Below are 22521 nucleotides of genomic sequence, written 5' to 3' on the forward strand. Positions count from 1 at the left end.
TTAGGCTACAAGGACCATTTATACTGGTAATCTTGATTTCATATTGGATTTTTTGTTTTTTTTTGGAGCTCTGTGACATCTGTAAGCCTTCAGGCAATTTTAACTAGGAGAGCAAAGCAGCTTTTGTCCAGGGTATGCACAATGAAGCCAAAGGGGCAGCCTTACCAAGCCCATTCCTAGTTTGAATGGTTGCCTGGGCCAGAGCTGCATGATTGGCCTGCAGGTGCCATCATTCCTGAACAGGGTTGTCTCTGTATGAAATGGATTCGGGTTTGCAGGGCTGCATAAGGGGCTCTCTGGTTCCCTAGGAAAGAGTTAACTCTTAGTACTATGGAACATTTAGATGTGGAAGGAATAGATTCCAACATTTAATGGGATCTTAGATGACACCTTGTATAAAATTTTCAAAGTGGGATTCTTACATACATAATTTATCTCTGTAATTAAAAAGCCTAATTTAAAAAATAATACAGATGCAACACATAATGGTGTGATTTCTTGTCACAAAACAAATTATTATCTTGATAATGCAATATTGTAATTTACGTTGCTGCAAAATACAGTACTTTTATGAATTGCATGATAAATGTTGTCTAATTATTTTTCTCCCAATCCTCTCTTTCTTCATTTGTTTTGCTTATTAGATGATAGGAGTTCAGTTGGCATTGGTAGGTTGAGACCTCTCAATCAGCATCTGTGGGGTGAGAATAAAATTCAGGAAGTTCTCTTGGCTTTGTCCCATTGAGTAAGCAAAGCAAATGCCATCTTGTGCTTTAATATTGCTAAAAAAGAAGAGACAACAGTGTCAAAATGGAGTCACTTGTGCTAAGTCCACATCACCAAACCGAGACTTAATACCTAAGATAATTGCAGTTTCAGCCTCTCTCAAAAATGTAATCTCACTGAGTCTGGAATTTTCTGGTCAGCACTAGTGAGGTAATCTGCCTGATAGATCCCTGCTGTTCCCCAAAGAAAGGTGACCTTGCCTGAAACAATCTAATCTTTGCTTGTTCCTGCCCCCTTCCTGCCTATAAAAGTCTCCCATTTTGTACAGCTCCTGGGAGCTCTTTCTATCTGCTAGATGGGATGCTGCCCAATTCATGAATTGTTGAATAAAGCCAATAGGATCTTTAAAATTTACTCGGTTGAATTTTCTTTTTTAACAATATGAATGGGCATGTCACAGAAGGTCTCGGGGGGGATGGGGGGCTGTGTTTTGTGTGCGTATGTTTCATTGCAAATTCCTCAAGTATGCTGCAGAAGCTAGGGGCCTACTGTTATGGAGGTACTTTAGCCATAAATGACCATTATATTTCTGAGCAGCCCCTTCAATTCCCCTTGCTTTCCTCCTGGTTACAGAACCATAATTCTTGACCGGGAAGGGAGTGTAAATAGCTCTCCCACCGCTGATGCCACTTAGCTGGCTGCAAATTGATGTGGATGGCTCTTTAGCTTTGGAGACTATGCGGTTCACCTTCACAGCGCACACGGCTTTCATTGGCCTGGGGCTTCGGAGCCTGAGATAAATCCTTAAGTAGAGCTTGGCTCTCTGCATTGCAACACATCAGAACTAGTAGATGGAAATTTCAAACATTTTGGAAATTTACACCTTGTCACTCTCTGAGGGCAATGATTTTAAGAAATTATGCCATCTCCACCCACCTTTGCATACTAAGTCTAAAAACCCAGAGCCATTGCTAACTCCAGCTAAAGTGCTGAAGGTCAGGGAGGTCAAGACGAGTCAAAGCTTTGTACGTGTTTTCCATTATTATGCTAATCATATGCATGGTCTTTCTGCACTTACACATCCATTTTCATGGCCAAAAAAAAAATACATTGGTGTTTTAAATAATGCTAATATTTAAAACAGTGACAAATCACTGGAAATTTCAAGTAAAGACTCACATTTTGCCCTTGGCTTGTGACGTTTGGGAGAATGAAGTAAAGATATGACCTAAAAATGTGGTTTTTAAATTCTGTTAACTCTTTCCTTTCCACTTTGTGTTTTGTCTCCCGACTTGTATTCATACCATAATATTTCTGACAATTTGTTTTTCCACTGTGAGTTTTCTCACGACCTTGGTGGCTGGTTCAAAATAAATTTTAGGATACATATATATTAACATATTTTCCATGAAACCATCTCAGGTCTTTGAGAGTGACATTATTTATGAAGAGTTTGCTGTTTTTGTTTTTTTTTAAGATTTTATTTATCTATTCATGAGAGACACAGAGAGAGAGAGGCAGAGACACAGGCAGCGGGAGAAATAGGCTCTGTGCAGGGAGCCCGATGTGGGACTCAGTCTCAGATCCCAGGATCACGCCCTGAGCAGAAGGCAGATTCTCAACTGTTGAGCCACTCAGGCATCCCAAGGATTTACTGTTTTTCTGAGAGGTTTCAAACTGATCATTCTTGTCCACTCAACATCCTGAAAACAGTTATTAGTAAATTAGCCTCATCTCTGGATGAAAACATTCCAACTGACTTAACCCCTTCCCAACCCTTTAAATGAATAGTACATTAACCATTTTTCATTTCCTTTGCTAAACTCTGTGGATTACTTTCACCAAACAACTTTTCTTAAATCTGGCGCTATTCCAGGCATTCAGCACATGGAAAGCAGAAGAAATCGGAAGTGACATAGATGACAAATGGTGCTATGCTCCTGATATAAAAAATCATACTAAAGTAATATTCTCAAGAACAGTTTTGCTACATTGGAGGAGAGGTGACCGAAAAGCTTCCAGAGAAGGGCCAGTGACCACAGGTGTGGAGGAGGAGTGAAATCCCCCTGGAAGGGCACAGAGAAGGGCTTTCCAGGCAGAAAGAAAAGCATGAGCCAAGTCATGAATGATCCAGGTGGGGAGTAGAGAGTGTAGAGGAGCCTGAGGAGCTGACACCAGGCTGCATTATAGGGTATTTTAAGAAATGAGGTTAGTAAAGAAGGGTTGGGGACCCCTTATGAAAGGTTTTGGATGATCAGCTCTGAGTTTTAGAAGCATAAATTATTCATCATCACTGACATTTTTTTCTAACTATGCCAAAATACTAGAGTCCTCATTATCCGTATCAGTAACACTGTCACTTAAACTGTTTTGTCCCTTGACTATGTCTAAAATACCACAAAATGAAGAGAAAATTCGCACTTTATATATTTTTTCTATTATCTTCTTAAACTTAGCACCATACTAACAATATACTGCTCATTCAAACATTGTAATTTAAAAAAATTGATCCTGAAGGTGTCCTTGTCTCTTGAGAATGGGAAGCAAGCGGCCCTTTGCATATGCAGTCTGAGCAGTGTCTTGTGATGGATATGTGTCTCCAACTGTTCTCAGGTTTGCTATATTCAGGAAGTTTAGCGCCTACAGTTTTGGATTAAAGTATTGTTTTTAGAAAGCTACCGAGAAAATATGCTCCCTAGTGAAAAGGAAGAGCATATAGCTAGCCCCAACATTGGATCCCTTAGGATGGAACTTTTTGTCAGGTGAATTGTTTATCTCTGAATGTGGACCACGGAGTCTATTGGGTTATGGTTCCATGGTTTTGCAGGTGAGACAGAGCAGGGGCACCATGAGATGATAGGGAGAAAGGATAGTGTAAGCACCTCAGTATGGTACATTAGGCATCCAGGAGCTAGCCTTACCTTTCTTTCTAGCCTCATCCCTCCTTGCCACCCTGTTGCACAGCATCTCTCTGTCATTACCACTGTCTTTGTGCCCCCATCCCCTTCTCCGGGCACACCATGACACTTCATCTCAGTTTCTCATGTTTTGCTCATTCTCTCCCACCTACTATGCTGTTATCCCATGTATACACTGGGCCAACCTTAGTCTCTAACAGTCCCAGAGTTATAAGCACCTGGAATCCCAATGAGCCAGGTACTCAGCACCTATAGTGTCTCCAACACTCCCCTGTTATTTATTTTTTTAAGATTTATTTATTTACTTATTTATGATAGACATAGAGAGAGAGAGAGGCAGAGACACAGGAGGAGGGAGAAGCAGGCTCCATGCCGGGAGCCCAACGTGGGACTCGATCCCCGGACTCCAGGATCGTGCCCTGGGCCCTGGGCCAAAGGCAGGCGCTAAACCGCTGAGCCACAATTTTAATAATTCCATTTACTCTCCACATTTGTTCCACTCCCAACTTTACTGGAGACTCTCATGTGTTGGGCCAGGCCTGGGGTGAGAAAAGCAAGGTAATATCCTCAGGCACAACATTTAAGGGGCATCAAAAGCCCTCTGTGCTCAAAAGAAATATTTTAATGCAATATTTAGAAAAAATTTTAAAAATCCATAATAAGCAGGACGTCAACATTTTAAAATAAACACCGAATATGCATTACTGATTTTTCTTTTTGCCTCAGGCTCCAATATGGCTTGGTACAAACCTATAACTGATCTTGTCTTTTTTTAAAATGTTGATATTTTGTTAATCATCTATTTGAACATGAATTTTGATTTTTAAAAATATTGCATTAAACCGTAACTTATCATGATTAGAGAGGATTTTTGGTACTCTCCTAAATTTTGTGTCCAGGGATAGTGTGTTTCTTGACACACAAGAACAAGGTATTATTCTTTGTTAATACCTAAAACTTGGCACAAGACCTTACCTGGGGTAGGTGCCTACCAAATTCTACTTCATCTACTTCTAGATTCAGTTTAGAATGAACTCTAGAATGTGAGCATGTGAATTTTACTCTAAACTTCAGACTTGCTATCAAGACTCCTAATTCAGTGTCTCCCTCCCAATATAATCTCAGTGGTTGAGAAAACTGTTTATTATCTAAAACAAAACTGAACCCCTCAGGCTGATCCTGAGTGACTGGATGTATCCAATCCATCAATCTCCATTCAGATATGTATTAAGTACCTTCAACATGCCGGGAACTTCCCTGGGCATCATCCCTGTTCCCATGGAGCTTCTTAAAATCTGGAAGGGAAGAAAATGTGTGAATTGATGATGCATGAAATCATAGAAATATGTACAAGATAAAGAAGTAATCCAGGTGAATGAGTGATCACAGCATAAATAAAACTTTCTCCAGCTTGCTTTCTACTTCAATGGCTAACGATCATAAAATAAGGATAAGTTTTCTTTCTACTTGTCCACCGAAAATTGTCACTTACACTGGGCGCAAAGATCTTTGCGAGGCCGCTTTTATGACATACAGCTACTTTCACCTGGAGTCAAAGCATTTCAGAGATCAATTTTCACAGCGCCAGCAGAAGACAAGGGATATATATCTGTTAGTTGCCCTGAATTTCCCTTTTGACAGTGATTGAAATGGTGAAGACCACCTCTGCCCCAACACATTCCCACTCAACATCAGTTACCTGAAAAATGACTATAGATTATCAAAGCAAAATGCTGCTTCCAGGAATACCAAAGGCTAATCATTTGGCATCTGCCTCACTGGGATGATGTTTGGACCATATTTTGTTAACATATGCATGAGACTGTCATAAAAGGAGAAAAGGAAAAGGTGTACTGAGAATTAAGCACATAATAACTTTTTCATCTTTCATAAATGGATATCTTGCTCTTTGCTTGAGTCCAGGGACTTGGTTTTCCATTTAGTTCAAGAAATGTTTATTAAGCACATACTATGACCTACCACTGTTCCATAGGTGATAGAGATACAAAGGTATATTAGAAGTGGGCTCTGCCCTAAAGGAGTTTATAGTAATATGGAAGAAGAGAGCAAATAGAAGAGCCACATAATCATAGACTCAGTCTGCATACATTAATGTGTTTTGTGCAGCCTGACCATTAATAGGATGGGCTCTGGGGTCAGGCTGCTTATGTGGCCTTGGGCAAATCACTTACGCTCCTCGTACCTCAGTTTCCTTTTCTTGAAAATGAGAATAATGTTTCCTTAAATGAGTAAACATGTGTAAAGTACTCAGAAAAGTGCATAGCACATAATAGACCTTTGGTTAATATTGGCTGTCATTATTAGTATAATATCATAATGATAGGATTACAGGGGGACTTCCGTGGGAGCACAAAGTAGAGTCACTTTTTCCAAACTGGATGGAGGCCCTGGAGAAGACAACTTGAGTTGAGTCGAAGAATTCAATGGCGTGTTCAGAGGAGAAGGAAGGGAAGTCACTCAGAGGCAACAACATGCACCAAGTGCAAGAAGGTGAAGAGGAGGGGACTCCTATCCATGTTTTACTGGAGTTTAGTGAATGAGCAAAAGTATGGGATGTAAGTAAAACAGCTGGGTGGAGGTAGATCACCCAGAGCTGTCAGTCAAAGATTTGGAAGGGTTTATAATTCTTGAGAAGCCATTGAAGAGTTTCAAGCAAGAAAGTGACATGGGCCAAATTATGTCTTGAAAAGAGAACCCTGGTTACACATGCAGATGGAGAAGGAGGCAGAGTAATTTTTAGGAGACTAATAAGAAAGTTATTTCATTAATATAATGAGTCGATGGTGGCTTGGAAGGGGATGACAACAGTGGTGGAACTTGGCAGTTCTCTGGGTGGAGAGTTATAAAGGACAAATTGGTAGCAAGAATGTCCATATTTTCTTGCTCCTACAACCTGATACACATTGATGGCATGATCTACCCGAAGAAAAACAATGGAGGAGAAGTAGGTTAAGGAAATTATAAATCACGATTGATTTCAGGTGGAAATAACAGAAGACCCTCTTAACAAGAAACAAATGTATTCCTCATATTCAAAACATTTTCAGGCTGATGTGGGCTTGTGTGACCCTCCATGGTGTAAGGAACTCATATTCTTTCTATCTTGTTATATCACATGTGTGGTTTTTGTTCTCAAGGTCACCTTGTGGACTACTTGGCTGCTATTACTATGCTATTACATCCATATTCCTACCAGTAGGAAAGAAAAAGTGAGGGGAGAAAGGAGCATCCTTCCCTTTAAGGACATTTCCTAGAAGTTGTATATACGACTTCTGCTTGTATCACTATGATGGTTAATTTTATGTGTCAACTTGGCAAGCACATAATACCCAGATATATGGCCAAACTCTAGTCTACATGTTGCTATGAAGATATTTTTTGGATGAGATTAACATTTAAGTCAGTAGGCTTTAAGCAAAGTGGAGTATCCTCCATAATGTGAATGGGCCTCATCCAATCAACTGAAAAGCCTTAATTTAAAAAAGACTAATTTTCCCCAATGATGAGGAAATTCTGCTTTTGGACTTGGGCTGTAATAACATCAACTCTTCCTTGGGTTTCCAACCTGCCAGATTTTAGAGTCACCAGTCTCCACAATCAGGTGAACCAATTCCTTAAAAATCAATCTGTCTCATTTATCTATCTATCTATCTATCTCTCTATCTATCCATCCATTCATCCATTCATCCATCCATCCATCCATCTTTCTATCATCTGTCTGTCTACACACATATACCACCACCTGTTTTGTGGAGAACTCTAACTAACATAGTCTGGTGGGACCTGAGTTAGGCACATGATTATGTGGCTGTGAGGATGGTTGAGAAATGTGTTAATTCTGGTGGTCAAGTAGCCAGCTATGGTTCAAAAGAGTATTGTGCAAGAGCAGAAGAAGATGTAGGGTACTGGGGATAGCTGGTAGTCTTAGCCATTGCTAACTATTTAAAAATGAGCTTAAACAGGTTGGACATGATCATAAGACTTCCACATAGAGTCAAGGGGTTAGTTCAGAGATCTGGACCTGAAGCAATGAAGAGAGGACTGGGATGAGGAAATAAATTTGGCCATCTCCAAGCTGTGTATAAATTTACAGTTGTGTACTGGGATAAGGTTCTCCAGGGAGAGTGTATTGCATGAGATATAGCTTAACTCTGAGTTTATGCAACTTCAGCATTTAAAGTTTGTGTGAGGGTGGGGAGAGGAGATTATAATTTGAGATATGTATAAAGGGGAAAATTAGTTGAATTTAGAAATTAAATAAATGTAAGGTAGAGAGAATGGTGAGTTTAAGATGACATCATAGTTTCGGTTTCGGGGGAGACAATGTTGTTAAGGAATAGTGAGTAGGGAATAGGAAGGATGGGGAGGAAGAATGTGGATTTGAACACGAGACTGGATCTGGACCGGTGGGACACCCTAGTGTCAGAGCCAGGAAGTGGAGCAGGAGTCAAGCCCTGAAAGATATCATCTGGAGTAGGGACTGAGGGAGGTCATCAGCTTATATGAGTAAAAATTAAGGCCATGAGACTAGGGTGTGTGAGTTGGAAGAAGGGCAATGGATGGAAGACAACATCCTGAAGAGGAATTCTCAGAGAAAGCCAAGAATGAATGGGCAGAGAGCTGTCTCAGAAACAAAAGGAATTGTTAATGTGCATTATCAAGGTTCATAACATAAAGACTGTTAGTGATCAGTTAAAGGACAGTAATGGAGTTTGTCACAGTGGTCTGGTCTGGTAAGAGTGGAGGCCAAGTTTTCCTTGAAGAATACAGTGGTGGAGAAGGAGAAAGAGGGGAAGAGGGAGAGATTTGGAGGAGGGAGGGGGGAAGGAGCTGCTGGAGGCTCACTGTAGGCTACATGAGAGGAGTTAGATGGTTGGTGTTTGGTTTTTGTCTTTATGAGAGCTAGTTCATCATGTTTATAGGCAGAAAAGAAGAACCAATGTGAACAAACAGGACATGACAGGGCTGTGTGAGCCAAGAAAGTCAGAGAGGTCCTCGCTATAGCCTTGAAACATCTATGGGCTTACGGGAGTCACCTGGGGAGGCAGGAAGACTTTTAGATAGTTGGAAAAAGTAATCTCTGTACACTCACTGCATTCAAAACAGTTCCTTGCACTTAATAAATATCACATTAGTTGATTTGTCAATCTGTTGATTATTGTTTCTGCGTTATTTATCAGGTCTGTCACTTTCATACAGAGGAAATGTTGGCTTCATTGAAGGTTTCATGCAGTTGTTCATTTGGGACAAGTTCTCCCACGATTCCCCTATTTAATTCCTAATTTATTCCAGTTCCACAGCTCACAGCTTTGTTATTGAAATGATTATCTTGGGACACAGCCAATTCGGTTCTTCTAAGAAAAAATCCTTTCTAGAAATATATTAGTAGATTTAGAACAAAAATTAAAATAAAGGTAAGTCTCCTGTTCAAAGGGAGGCTGAAGTAGGGCAAATAGAGCAGTGTTCTGGTGGGTGATGCCAGGGCCAGTGCTCCCAGGTTGAATACATCCATTTCCTTTCCAAATCAGATGCACCTTTGGTATTTTCCTATTGCATTCGTCAAACTCATTCAGGACACTCTTTCTACAAATTGCTACCTTAGTTTCAAATTAGGTAGTTTCAATCAGCTTTCTCTTTCTGTCCATAATGTCTAAGCAATACCAAATTTGGGGATAGCATTTTAATTATACCATCATTATTAAGGCAGCAGGTGGCTTTTAATGAGATCTTCTTGAAACAGAACTGTTTCCTCTATATCCTATCAAAATTTGCACTTTGCTGCATTAGCATGAACAGAAAACACTGAACTGTTTTTGTCAGTTTTTAGGGAAATGAATCAATGAAGATTGTGATTATTCTAAAAAGTTGAAGTTTCTGATTAAACCTGTTTTTATATTTTACAAGATGGGGAAATATTATTTTTTAGAAATGAATAATAGCTGCACTGGCCCCCAAATAAAAAGAAATTCATGCAAATATAGTTCAAGCCTTGTGTGAACAATTAATTCTGAACCACAACTAAGGAGCTCTATTTTTCAATTCTCAAACAGTTTTATTGAAAGAAACCTGAAAATCTGAAAATGCATGTACTTATTCAGCATGAAAGAGACTTCTAGCAAAAGAACTTATAATAGTTTGGCTGAGCAAAAAGCTGCTATTACCTATTACCTGGGTTTAAAACCCTGATAGATGTCAACATTTTGTTTTGTTTTGTTTTGTTTTTTCTTGCATATAAGTCAGAAAGTTCAGTAACATTTCTCAGAAATTACATTTTCTCAATTTTTGAAAAGCTTGTTGATTTAGGAGAAAATAGAAACCAGGTCCTCTATCAGAGGAGTAAGTACTCATATTTTATTTTTTTAATTTTTATTTATTTATGATAGTCACAGAGAGAGAGAGAGAGAGGCAGAGACACAGGCAGAGGGAGAAGCAGGCCCCATGCACCGGGAGCCCGATATGGGATTCAATCCCGGGTCTCCAGGATCACACCCTGGGCCAAAGGCAGGCGCCAAACCGCTGCACCACCCAGGGATCCCAGTACTCATATTTTAAACTATCATTTTCTTAAAGTTCACCCTCAAGACCTCTCTACATATGAGTGGAAGAAACAGATGACCATTTACATAAATGGAGAAGTGCTGCTTATACTGCCAAAATATTAAGTACTTTTGCTTGGTGGATCCCAGATATTTCACTTGTTTTACCTCTTTGCTTATAGATAGAATCAAAAGGTTTATGGAATGAGATAATCTAGATCACTCTGCTGCCAAGGTAGTCCCATAAATTAAGTTTAAACTACTTAACATAAGGGATCTTACCTTGTCTACTTCCTTGGCCCCCACAGCACCTAACACTGTTGCTCAATTGCTGATTTAACTTGCTCTATGAAGAAAATGCCATTAGAAAGTGACATGTTGCCCACACTAGGAACTCACATTAATTTAGGTTCTAGAATTTAAGAGAATTGGGAGCACATCAATGAGTACCAAGCTTTCCAGTCCCCAGATCAATGGAAACAGTGTAGTGCCAGATGAGTGACAGAACTGAAAGGAGTCAACGAGAATGGTCTTGTGCACAAATTCCTTGAGTCCAAGAGTTTGTTGCTTTTTCTTGTCTTGTCACAGCATGTGTTTGACCAATTCCCATCCTATAAAAATCCTCAAGGGGAACGCTGACAGGCACCAGGCTCAGGAGTGAATATTGGGAGCTCTGAAAGTCCTCCAGTGGGCCCTGAGAATGGAGTGAGCGCTGGAGGTGGGGATGGGACCAGCTGACTTGCCTGAGGCATCCAGGTAACTGGGACTTGATGGTAGGGGCACTAGAAATCCACTGATGGATTTAAAACAAGAGGGTGGGATGAGCACTGGGTGATATGCTGTATGTTGGCAATAAAAATAAATACTTATACAAATTTATAAAAATTTGTTTAAGAATGCAAAAATTTGTTTTTTTATTTATTTGAGATAAATAAATAAACAAATAAATTTGTTTATTTATTTATTTGAGACCGTGAAAGCCAGAGAGATCATAGAGGGAGAAGGGGAAGCAGACTCCCTGTTAAATGGAGAGCTCCACACAGAGCTCGATCCCAAGACCTCAGGACCCCAGGATCATGACCTGAGCTGAAGGCAGATGCCTAACCAACCAAGCCACCCTGGCACCCCAGAAGATGAATTTCTCAAGGTTAGGAAACCATACCGGACTTCTGTGATGTTCCCTGTGGAGATATGATGTGTGGTCAGTAAAATCCTATATTCATTCCTTTCCCATGGTATTTCTAACTTTCCTATCACATATTTTAAATTTCTCTCTCTCTCTCTCTCTCTTTCTTTAGCATTTTAACTTACATCTTGTTTTTCCTGAAGAAGTATTTAGGACATAGTAGAAATTCTATTAAATAAGCTGCCACATAAGTATGTCACATATTTAGATGCAAATTTTCTGCCTGATACTGTACATTCCAAATATTTTCATCACACCTTACTAGTTGAGCAGTGATTTGAGCATTGACAGTGCCTTATATTATGTAGGCACCAGTTTTTCCATGATTCTTAAACCTAGGTTTTACAACCAGTATGAGAAAGAGACTTAAGACATTGCAGCAATGAGAAAATATAAATATTTTAAAAGATGTGTTTTTTCACAAGTATTATTTTATTTTTAAAGATTTATTTATTTGAGAGAGAGAGAGTGAGAGAGAGCAAAAGCAGGAAGGGCAGAGGGAGAAGAAGAGAGAGAATCTCCAGCAGAGTGTCAGCTGAGCACGAGCCGGACATAAGGCTTCCATCTCATAACCCTGAGATCATGACCTGAGCCAAGACCAAGAGTTGATTGCTTAACTGACTGAGACAGGCTGTTGCCCCCATACGTATAATTTCAATAACAGCAGTACCAATAAATGCCAGGTTTTATTTTACTATTGTTATTAAACAAAGAAAGAAAAAATATTAGCTTACTTTATGTGAATGTGATGGGAAAACATAGTTCCTGATTTTGTGAGTGACATTAACATTTTCAACGAAAGCTATAGGCCTTTTTTCAAATGTATTTCTATTATGAGTCTGCTTCATTCTTAACATATTCAGGAATCAATGTTATAAACTCACAATTTTCTCTGATTTCATAATGAAAGAAAATTAGAAGAAGGGTTCACCGAAAACTATTAAAACACCTCTGTGCTCATCATCAGGCGTATTTGAATGCCTGTGATCATTATCTGACTTGTTTTTGACCATCCTAGAAGGAAGTAAGAGTTGTGATGTCTCCTTCGCAACTGTTCATCCTTCCATCCTCTCCCTTGTTCATTCATTTAGAAAATATTTATTGAGTATCTACTATGTGTGGACATTCCTAGCCACCTAGTATCCATTCCCCTTTGTAAGAACCCCTTGATTTCCTTTTGGGATATTACCTTCCCTCTGTTGGAAACCTTGTCTGGGTGGTAAATAAAAGATTCTGTCCCACCCCAGAAGCCAAACGTTACACAGAGGATCCTCCTTTTCATCACACTGGAGTGTGCAACGTGTCTTCATAGGAAATGAAAGTAGCCAGCTGGACTCTCTCTCCCGTAGTGATAAGTTTTGAGGGCAGGAGTATCCTGACCAAAAATTGGTTAGAACTGGTCCCTTCATTCCAATGTTGGAGGCAGGGAGGAAAGAGGATACAGTCCTTGAGTATGTCCTGTCTCTGAAACTTTCCATTGTTTCTTGATTCCTGATTGTTGCAAACCTGCTCTTTCTGCCTTCTATTTTGTCCTCTCTGTAAGTACCTTCTCATTCTCCTATTAACTTCTCTTTTTCCCTTCATTTAGCCAGAGATCATTGCTGATGCTTGCAGTCAAAGAATGCAAGCTAATAAAGACATAAACCTGAATCTAAGGGCCTCACAGTCTAGTAAGCAGGTAATAGATCTTGAGATCAGACCACGTTTGAGTGACAGGGATATCATGTCGCTTTCAGCACTCTGTTTTTCAAGTCACCAGCATTTCATACTTGTCAAATACCAGGAGCACACACAGTCCCATTTGTACTACACAGTAGGAGCCCAGCAGTGTAAATCTGAGTTGCTCTGTTACTTCAGGGGAGTGGACATATAACCCATAAAACATGAAGCATATATGGTTTTGTCCACATAGCAAATGGCCAGCACTCATATTAAAAATAACTTTCAATCTCCTCTACCTCTAAGTAATTGATGGCAGATATAATCTGCTACCACAAAGACCAAATCTAACCACTCAACAAGTTAATGGGCAGATCAATTTAATTTTCTTACCAAAAAAGCCCACTCAACATTATTCTTGGCATTTGATTACATTAGAAAAGATCTAAATCAAAGGAAACAAAGCATCCAATATAATTTAATGAGAAATAAATCTATTAAAGTATATAGTTTCATTGCTTTGAAAAGATAAGGAAGAGTGAGTTTGACTTTTTTTTTTTCTAAATGGATATTACTGGGCCACTTTCTCAGGCAGCCTCTGCACTAGAGTTGAAAGAGATTTTTGCACAAATGCCAGTAATGGTTTTAAACAATATAAATACTTGCTTAAAGATGGATACTAATGCCCTCTTTGGAACTATTGTGGTCTATCAGGTCAATAATATTCATTTAAAAAACTTTCCAAAAGTGTTTTCATATAATAACTCCTGAAGATAATGAAAGGGCCATTATGGTCTCCTGAGTCAATAATCTGTATTTTTCATACATACTCCAAAATTCACTTCCTTTTCTATGTCAGTGTCTGTTTAAACTATTTCAATTAATTATTGTTAAGAGGAAGAATTGCAGTGGGTTTGAACTTTATCTTTCACTGCTATTCGTCACAGATTTCTCATCACAGTTTCCTTGTCCTCTTATGTTAGTCTAGATTGTCACCCACAGCCCAGAGCTCTGGACCATGGTAAAAATCATGTCTTAGAGAGAAACAAGAGGAAACATTTATGGAAAAAAAAACAAAAAACAAAAAACAAAACAAAAGGACCTTCTGTACCAACAACTTAGACTTATCAGGCAAAAGCAAGTTTGCATGCTCAGTCAGCCAGGTTGTTGCAGATATTTCAGATTGTCTGGATTTTTTTTTTTTAACTTGGTTTGTAAAATAGTAATACTAGTGATGTTAAATCTGGCCAAACAATGCAAGTGTGACCAATGGGCGCCAAATAACTTGTTTTGAGTATAATGTCACATTCGGTTTACTTGTGATAGTAAGCAGTGCTATAATGTTTAAAATACAGATGGTCCCCGACCTATGATGGTTCCATTTATGATCTTTGTTTTTTTTTTTATTATTTTTTTTTTTATTTATTTTTTTAAAAATTTTTTTTAATTTATTTTTTTATTGGTGTTCAATTTACTAACATACAGAATAACACCCAGTGCCCGTCACCCATTCACTCCCACCCCCGCCCTCCTCCCCTTCTACCACCCCTAGTTCGTTTCCCAGAGTTAGCAGTCTTTACGTTCTGTCTCCCTTTCTGATATTTCCCACACATTTCTTCTCCCTTCCCTTATTTTCCCTTTCACTATTATTTATATTCCCCAAATGAATGAGAACATATAATGTTTGTCCTTCTCCGACTGACTTACTTCACTCAGCATAATACCCTCCAGTTCCATCCACGTTGAAGCAAATGGTGGGTATTTGTCATTTCTAATAGCTGAGTAATATTCCATTGTATACATAAACCACATCTTCTTTATCCATTCATCTTTCGTTGGACTCCGAGGCTCCTTCCACAGTTTGGCTATCGTGGCCATTGCTGCTAGAAACATCGGGGTGCAGGTGTCCCGGTGTTTCATTGCATTTGTATCTTTGGGGTAAATCCCCAACAGTGCAATTGCTGGGTCGTAGGGCAGGTATATTTTTAACTGTTTGAGGAACCTCCACACAGTTTTCCAGAGTGGCTGCACCAGTTCATATTCCCACCAACAGTGTAAGAGAGTTCCCTTTTCTCCGCATCCTCTCCAACATTTGTTGTTTCCTGCCTTGTTAATTTTCCCCATTCTCACTGGTGTGAGGTGGTATCTCATTGTAGTTTTGATTTGTATTTCCCTGATGGCAAGTGATGCAGAGCATTTTCTCATATGCATGTTGGCCATGTCTATGTCTTCCTCTGTGAGATTTCTGTTCATGTCTTTTGCCCATTTCATGATTGGATTGTTTGTTTCTTTGGTGTTGAGTTTAATAAGTTCTTTATAGATGTTGGAAACTAGCCCTTTATCTGATAGGTCATTTGCAAATGTCTTCTCCCATTCTGTAGGTTGTCTTTTAGTTTTGTTGACTGTATCCTTTGCTGTGCAAAAGCTTCTTATCTTGATGAAGTCCCAATAGTTCATTTTTGCTTTTGTTTCTTTTGCCTTCGTGGATGTATCTTGCAAGAAGTTACTATGGCCGAGTTCAAAAAGGGTGTTGCCTGTGTTCTTCTCTAGGATTTTGATGGAATCTTGTCTCACATTTAGATCTTTCATCCATTTTGAGTTTATCTTTGTGTATGGTGAAAGAGAGTGGTCTAGTTTCATTCTTCTGCATGTGGATGTCCAATTTTCCCAGCACCATTTATTGAAGAGACTGTCTTTCTTCCAATGGATAGTCTTTCCTCCTTTATCGAATATTAGTTGCCCATAAAGTTCAGGGTCCACTTCTGGATTCTCTATTCTGTTCCACTGATCTATGTGTCTGTTTTTGTGCCAGTACCACACTGTCTTGATGACCACAGCTTTGTAGTACAACCTGAAATCTGGCATTGTGATGCCCCCATATATGGTTTTCTTTTTTAAAATTCCCCTGGCTATTCGGGGTCTTTTCTGATTCCACACAAATCTTAAAATAATTTGTTCTAACTCTCTGAAGAAAGTCCATGGTATTTTGATAGGGATTGCATTAAACGTGTATATTGCCCTGGGTAACATTGACATTTTCACAATATTAATTCTGCCAATCCATGAGCATGGAATATTTTTCCATCTCTTTGTGTCTTCCTCAATTTCTTTCAGAAGTGTTCTATAGTTTTGAGGGTATAGATCCTTTACATCTTTGGTTAGGTTTATTCCTAGGTATCTTATGCTTTTGGGTGCAATTGTAAATGGGATTGACTCCTTAATTTCTCTTTCTTCAGTCTCATTGTTAGTGTATAGAAATGCCACTGACTTCTGGGCATTGATTTTGTATCCTGCCACGCTACCGAAATGCTGTATGAGTTCTAGCAATCTTGGGGTGGAGACTTTTGGGTTTTCTATGTAGAGTATCATGTCATCGGCGAAGAGGGAGAGTTTGACTTCTTCTTTGCCAATTTGAATGCCTTTAATGTTTTTTTGTTGTCTGATTGCTGAGGCTAGGACTTCCAGTACTATGTTGAACAGCAGTGGTGAGAGTGGACATCCCTGTCTTGTTCCTGATCTTAGGGGAAAGGCTCCTAGTGCTTCCCCATTGAGAATGATATTTGCTGTGGGCTTTTCATAGATGGCTTTTAAGATGTCGAGGAATGTTCCCTCTATCCCTACACTCTGAAGAGTTTTGATCAGGAATGGATGCTGTATTTTGTCAAATGCTTTCTCTGCATCCAATGAGAGGATCATATGGTTCTTGGTTTTTCTCTTGCTGATATGATGAATCACATTGATTGTTTTACGGGTGTTGAACCAGCCTTGTGTCCCAGGGATAAATCCTACTTGGTCATGGTGAATAATTTTCTTAATGTACTGTTGGATCCTATTGGCCAGTATCTTGTTGAGAATTTTTGCATCCATGTTCATCAGGGATATTGGTCTGTACTTCTCCTTTTTGGCGGGGTCTTTGTCTGGCTTTGGAATTAAGGTGATGCTGGCTTCATAGAATGAATTTGGAAGTACTCCATCTCTTTCTATCTTTCCAAACAGCTTTAGGAGAATAGGTATGGTTTCTTCTTTAAACGTTTGATAAAATTCCCCTGGGAAGCCATCTGGCCCTGGACTCTTGTGTCTTGGGAGGTTTTTGATGACTGCTTCAATTTCCTCCCTGGTTATTGGCCTGGTCAGGTTTTCTATTTCTTCCTGTTCCAGTTTTGGTAGTTTGTGGCTTTCCAGGAATGCATCCATTTCTTCTAGATTGCCTAATTTATTGGCGTATAGCTGTTCATAATATGTTTTTAAAATCGTTTGTATTTCCTTGGTGTTGGTAGTGATCTCTCCTTTCTCATTCATGATTTTATTAATTTGAGTCTTCTCTCTCTTCTTTTTAATAAGGCTGGCTAATGGTTTATCTATCTTATTAATTCTTTCAAAGAACCAACTCCTGGTTCTGTTGATCTGTTCCACAGTTCTTCTGGTCTCGATTTCGTTGAGTTCTGCTCGAATCTTTATTAACTCCCTTCTTCTCTTGGGTGTAGGATCTATTTGCTGTTTTTTCTCTAGCTCTTTTATGTGTAAGGTTAGCTTTTGTATTTGAGTTCTTTCCAGTTTCTGAATGGATGCTTGTATTGCGATGTATTTCCCCCTTAGGACTGCTTTTGCTGCATCCCAAAGATTTTGAACGGTTGTATGTTCATTCTCATTAGTTTCCATGAATCTTTTTAATTCTTCCTTAATTTCCTGGTTGACCCTTTTATCTTTTAGCAGGATGGTCCTTAACCTCCATGTGTTTGAGGTCCTTCCAAACTTCTTGTTGTGATTTAGTTCTAATTTCAAGGCATTATGGTCCGAGAATATGCAGGGGACAATCCCAATCTTTTGGTATCGGTTCAGACCCGATTTGTGACCCAATATGTGGTCTATTCTGGAGAAAGTTCCATGTGCGCTTGAGAAGAATGTGTATTCAGTTGAGTTTGGATGTAAAGTTCTGTAGATATCTGTGAAATCCATCTGGTCCAGTGTATCATTTAAAGCTCTCGTTTCTTTGGAGATGTTGTGCTTAGAAGACCTATCGAGTATAGAAAGAGCTAGATTGAAGTCACCAAGTATAAGTGTATTATTATCTAAGTATTTCTTCACTTTGGTTAATAATTGATTGATATATTTGGCAGCTCCCACATTCGGAGCATATATATTGAGGATTGTTAAGTCCTCTTGTTGAATAGATCCTTTAAGTATGATATAGTGTCCCTCTTCATCTCTCACTACAGTCTTTGGGGTAAATTTTAGTTTATCTGATATAAGGATGGCTACCCCTGCTTTCTTTTGAGGACCATTCGAATGGTAAATGGTTCTCCAACCTTTTATTTTCAGGCTGTAGGTGTCCTTCTGTCTAAAATGAGTCTCTTGTAGACAGCAAATAGATGGGTCCTGCTTTTTTATCCAGTCTGAAACCCTGCGCCTTTTGATGGGGTCATTAAGCCCGTTCACATTCAGAGTTACTATTGAGAGATATGAGTTTAGTGTCATCATGATATCTATTCAGTCCTTGTTTTTGTGGACTGTTCCACTGAACTTCTTCTTAAAGGGGAATTTTAAGAGTCCCCCTTAAAATTTCTTGCAGAGCTGGTTTGGAGGTCACATATTCTTTTAGTTGCTGCCTGTCTTGGAAGCTCTTTATCTCTCCTTCCATTTTGAATGAGAGCCTTGCTGGATAAAGTATTCTTGGTTGCATGTTCTTCTCATTTAGGACCCTGAATATATCCTGCCAGCCCTTTCTGGCCTGCCAGGTCTCTGTGGAGAGGTCTGCTGTTACCCTAATACTCCTCCCCATAAAAGTCAGGGATTTCTTGTGTCTTGCTGCTTTAAGGATCTTCTCCTTATCTTTGGAATTTGCAAGCTTCACAATTAAATGTCGAGGTGTTGAACGGTTTTTATTGATTTTAGGGGGGGATCTCTCTATTTCCTGGATCTGAATGCCTGTTTCCCTTCCCAGATTAGGAAAGTTTTCAGCTAGAATTTGTTCAAATACATATTCTGGCCCTCTGTCCCTTTCGGCGCCCTCGGGAACCCCAATTAAACGTAGGTTTTTCTTCCTCAGGCTGTCGTTTATTTCCCTTAATCTATCTTCATGGTCTTTTAATTGTTTGTCTCTTTTTTCCTCAGTTTCCCTCTTTGCTATCAGCTTGTCTTCTAGGTCACTCACTCGTTCTTCCACCTCGTTAACCCTCGTCGTTAGGACTTCTAGTTTGGATTGCATCTCATTCAATTGATTTTTAATTTCTGCCTGATTAGCTCTAAATTCTGCAGTCATGAAGTCTCTTGAGTCCTTTATACTTTTTTCTAGAGCCACCAGTAGCTGTATAATAGTGCTTCTGAATTGGCTTTCTGACATTGAATTGTAATCCAGATTTTGTAACTCTGTGGGAGAGAGGACTGTTTCTGATTCTTTCTTTTGAGGTGAGGTTTTCCTTCTAGTCATTTTGCTCAGTGCAGAGTGGCCAAAAGCAAGTTGTATTGCGAAAAAGAGAAAAAGAGAGGAGAGAAAGAAGGAAAGAAAAGAGAAAGAGAAAAAAAAGGGAAGAAAAAAAACGAAAAAAAAAAAAAGAAGAAAAAGAAAGAAAAAGAAAGGAGAAAAAAAAAAGGGGGTGGGGGAAGGAAACAAATCAAAAAGCAAAACAAAACAAAACAAAACAAAAAACAAAAAAAAAGAACCACCGGGGAGTATCTTCTGATTCTGTGTACTTTAAGTCCCTTGGCTTCTCCTGGAAGTTGTCAGTCTAGCTGGTGTTCTGGGGGAGGGGCCTGTTGTGCTGATTCTCAGGTGTTAGCAGTTGGGGGAGCTGCTGTGCCCCTGCCTGGTGCAGGGCTCAGTGGGGGTTGTTTACCCCGTGAGGCCGCAGGAGGAACAGCCCCAGTGGCGGGGCAGCTCTGGAAACCTGGAGTCAGCTCCGGCAGGAACTCCGTCTGCAGGGCCTGGAGGCTCCGGGGCGGGGCCGCTGATCTGCTCAGCTGGGGCAGGAGCGTCCTTGCTGTCCTGGGCCCTCCCGGCCTCTGCCTGTCCCGGGGGAGGCGGGATCCTGGGCTGTGTCCCGGCGCCCTGTGCTCCGGAGCCTGCGCTGGTGGATTCGCGCTCCCGCCCCCCAGCCCCCTCCGCGGAGCCGCCGCCCGAGCCCCTCCGAGCTGCTCCTGGAACCGCGCAGCCCCCTCCACACGGAGCCTCTTCCTCTGCCCGAGCCCCTCCGAGCTGCTCCCGGGGCCGCGCAGCCCCCTCCGCGGAGCCGCCCCCGAGCCCCTCCAGCTGCTCCGGGTCCCGCCGGGTCCCGCCGTGCGCGCTGCAGCCCTTAGGGAGCTCGGCGCACTCTCCTGGGCGCGCATTTGCTCTGTTAGTGTCCCCGGGAGCCCGAGGGCATCCCCGCCCTCCTGGGTCCTGCTCCAACTCCCTGCGAGCCCCTTTCCACCCGGGAAGGTCGGTGCAGCTCCTGCTCCTCCGGGACGGGGCTCTCCTGTCCTGGGGACACTCGCCCCGGCCTCAGCCCGGCTCCTCGCGGGGCCCCTCCCCCTCGGAGGCCTTTGTTTCTTTATTTCTTTTTCCCCGTCTTCCTACCTTGATAGAAGCGCGAACTCTTCTCACTGTTGCATTCCAGCTGGTCTCTCTTTAATTCTCAGGCCGAATTCATAGATTTTCAGGATAATTTGAAGGTTTTCTAGGTCGTTTGGTGGAGACAGGTGATTTGGGGACCCTACTCTTCCGCCATCTTGCTCCTCCCCCATTTATGATCTTTGAACTTCACAATGGTGCAAAAGTGACATGCATTCAGTAGAAACCACACTTGGGATTTTGAATTTCCATCTTTTCCCTGGCTGGCGACATGTGGTTGGATCCTCTTTCGTGGTCTGGGCAGCAGTGGCTCCCTGTCAGCTGGCAACCATGGGAGTGTTAAACAACTGGGCACACTGGTAGCCCTCCTGCACTGGTACCTCTGTTGGGCTTCTCACTCTTAGTACAAGATTCACTAAGTGACATGAGATAGTCAACACTTTATTGTCAACAAAATAGGCTTTGTGTTGGATGATCGTGCTCAAGTGCAGGCTAATGTAACTGAGCACATTGAAGGCAGGTGGGCTAAGTTGTGATTTTTGAGAGGTTAAGTGTATTAAGTGCATTTTCCACCTAGGATATTTTCCAGTTAGGGTGGGTTTATCAGGATGTAACCCCATCGTAGGTTGAGGAGGAGCTGTATAGACATTTTAAATATAGTTTATCTATTTAGTATCTGAAATCGAGACTAAAATTGCATGTACTTTTATAGAAACTCTGCCAAGGTTTTAAGGACTAAATTGTTAAATTTATTCTGGAGGGAAGCACTGACGATTTGAAATAAGGTTACATTTATTTTTTAAACATCTTGTTTGTATGTATGTATGCATGATTTAAAGTGTTGGTATTCTGTAATTTAACTGTATGATTTTATGCCTACTGCACATTGGATGCTCATGAAAATGAGGTGCCTGTTCTCCTTGCTCCTCTGCTGAACAATATTTCAATAAATATTTTCTTTCCCTTCCTCTCTATTGTGGTTTTATAAAAAAAAAAAAAAGAAAGAAAAAGAAAAAAAGCCTTTTAGCTTAATTACTTAACCTTGGTTTATTTTGCTGGGTGGAAAGAGGCTAGCGTTTCTGCCTAGCTCTGTTATTTGAATTTGACAAGGTTCACAATTTCAATTAAGCTGGATTTTCTAATCTGTTGATCTGCCCCTACAGGCTGCAGTGAGATCCTAGAAATAGGGCAGCACTCTGGAGATGGGAGAGGTCATAGGACTGTGTACAGAGAAAGGGTAGATGGATCCTGGAGGGACCTGAACTTGTAACATGAGGGAAAATGATGCAGCCACGGGGGTTCTGGGATTAGTCAAGAGGTACCTGAGCGGAAATGAAGCTGGACCATATATGGGGGTGGTGTGGACTTTGAACAGGAGGAGAGGGTGAGTCCCATCTTAGTAGGAAGATTCGTGTTCTTGGAACTGGGCACAGAAGGTAATGAGTTGTAGCTGGTTCAGGGCCTGTAGTATACAAAGATAAACCATGTTAGGATAATAAAGGCCATGCAACCGTCAAGCCTAGGGCAAATTCTGACTTCATAATCCCCATGCCCTCCTTGGTACCACTCCATTTATTTTACAAGCTCTGTGTTTGAGTTAGCAAGACGAATCTTTGAAATTAGACATAACTCATTCTCTGAGATTTATTGAGGGCTGACCATATGACACACCCTCAAAATTTGGGGAAAATGGTGAGCAAAGACCAGCCCTACCCCCCACCTTTATGGAGCTTCATGAGAGACATGTTTATGAGAGTGTCTTAGACAGAAATGTAAAATTAGAACCATGGTAAGAGTAGGCAAAAGTTAGGGAGAGCTGACCTGGTCAATGAATGCTGCCCTGGAAAACAAGGATTTAAGTGAAAGATGCAGAGTTATTAAAAATTAAAAACAGTGACAGTAATAATGCTAATGTTTCTGGTGTAGCAG

The 22521-nt window shown here is 40.5% G+C and overlaps 1 long non-coding RNA gene across 1 annotated transcript; it reads right to left on the bottom strand.

Annotated features, from left to right (window-relative positions):
* Positions 1 to 492: 492 nt before the first annotated feature.
* Positions 493 to 20750, bottom strand: LOC140616452 (uncharacterized). The gene is made up of 3 exons (XR_012016955.1): positions 20599 to 20750; positions 4880 to 4939; positions 493 to 782 (listed from the first exon to the last, which is right to left on the bottom strand). It is a non-coding gene; the product is annotated as an uncharacterized lncRNA (long non-coding RNA).
* Between the last annotated feature and the right edge of the window lie 1771 nt (positions 20751 to 22521).

This window comes from Canis lupus, chromosome 1 (assembly GCF_048164855.1).
Source record: "Canis lupus baileyi chromosome 1, mCanLup2.hap1, whole genome shotgun sequence".
NCBI classification, from domain to species: domain Eukaryota; kingdom Metazoa; phylum Chordata; class Mammalia; order Carnivora; family Canidae; genus Canis; species Canis lupus.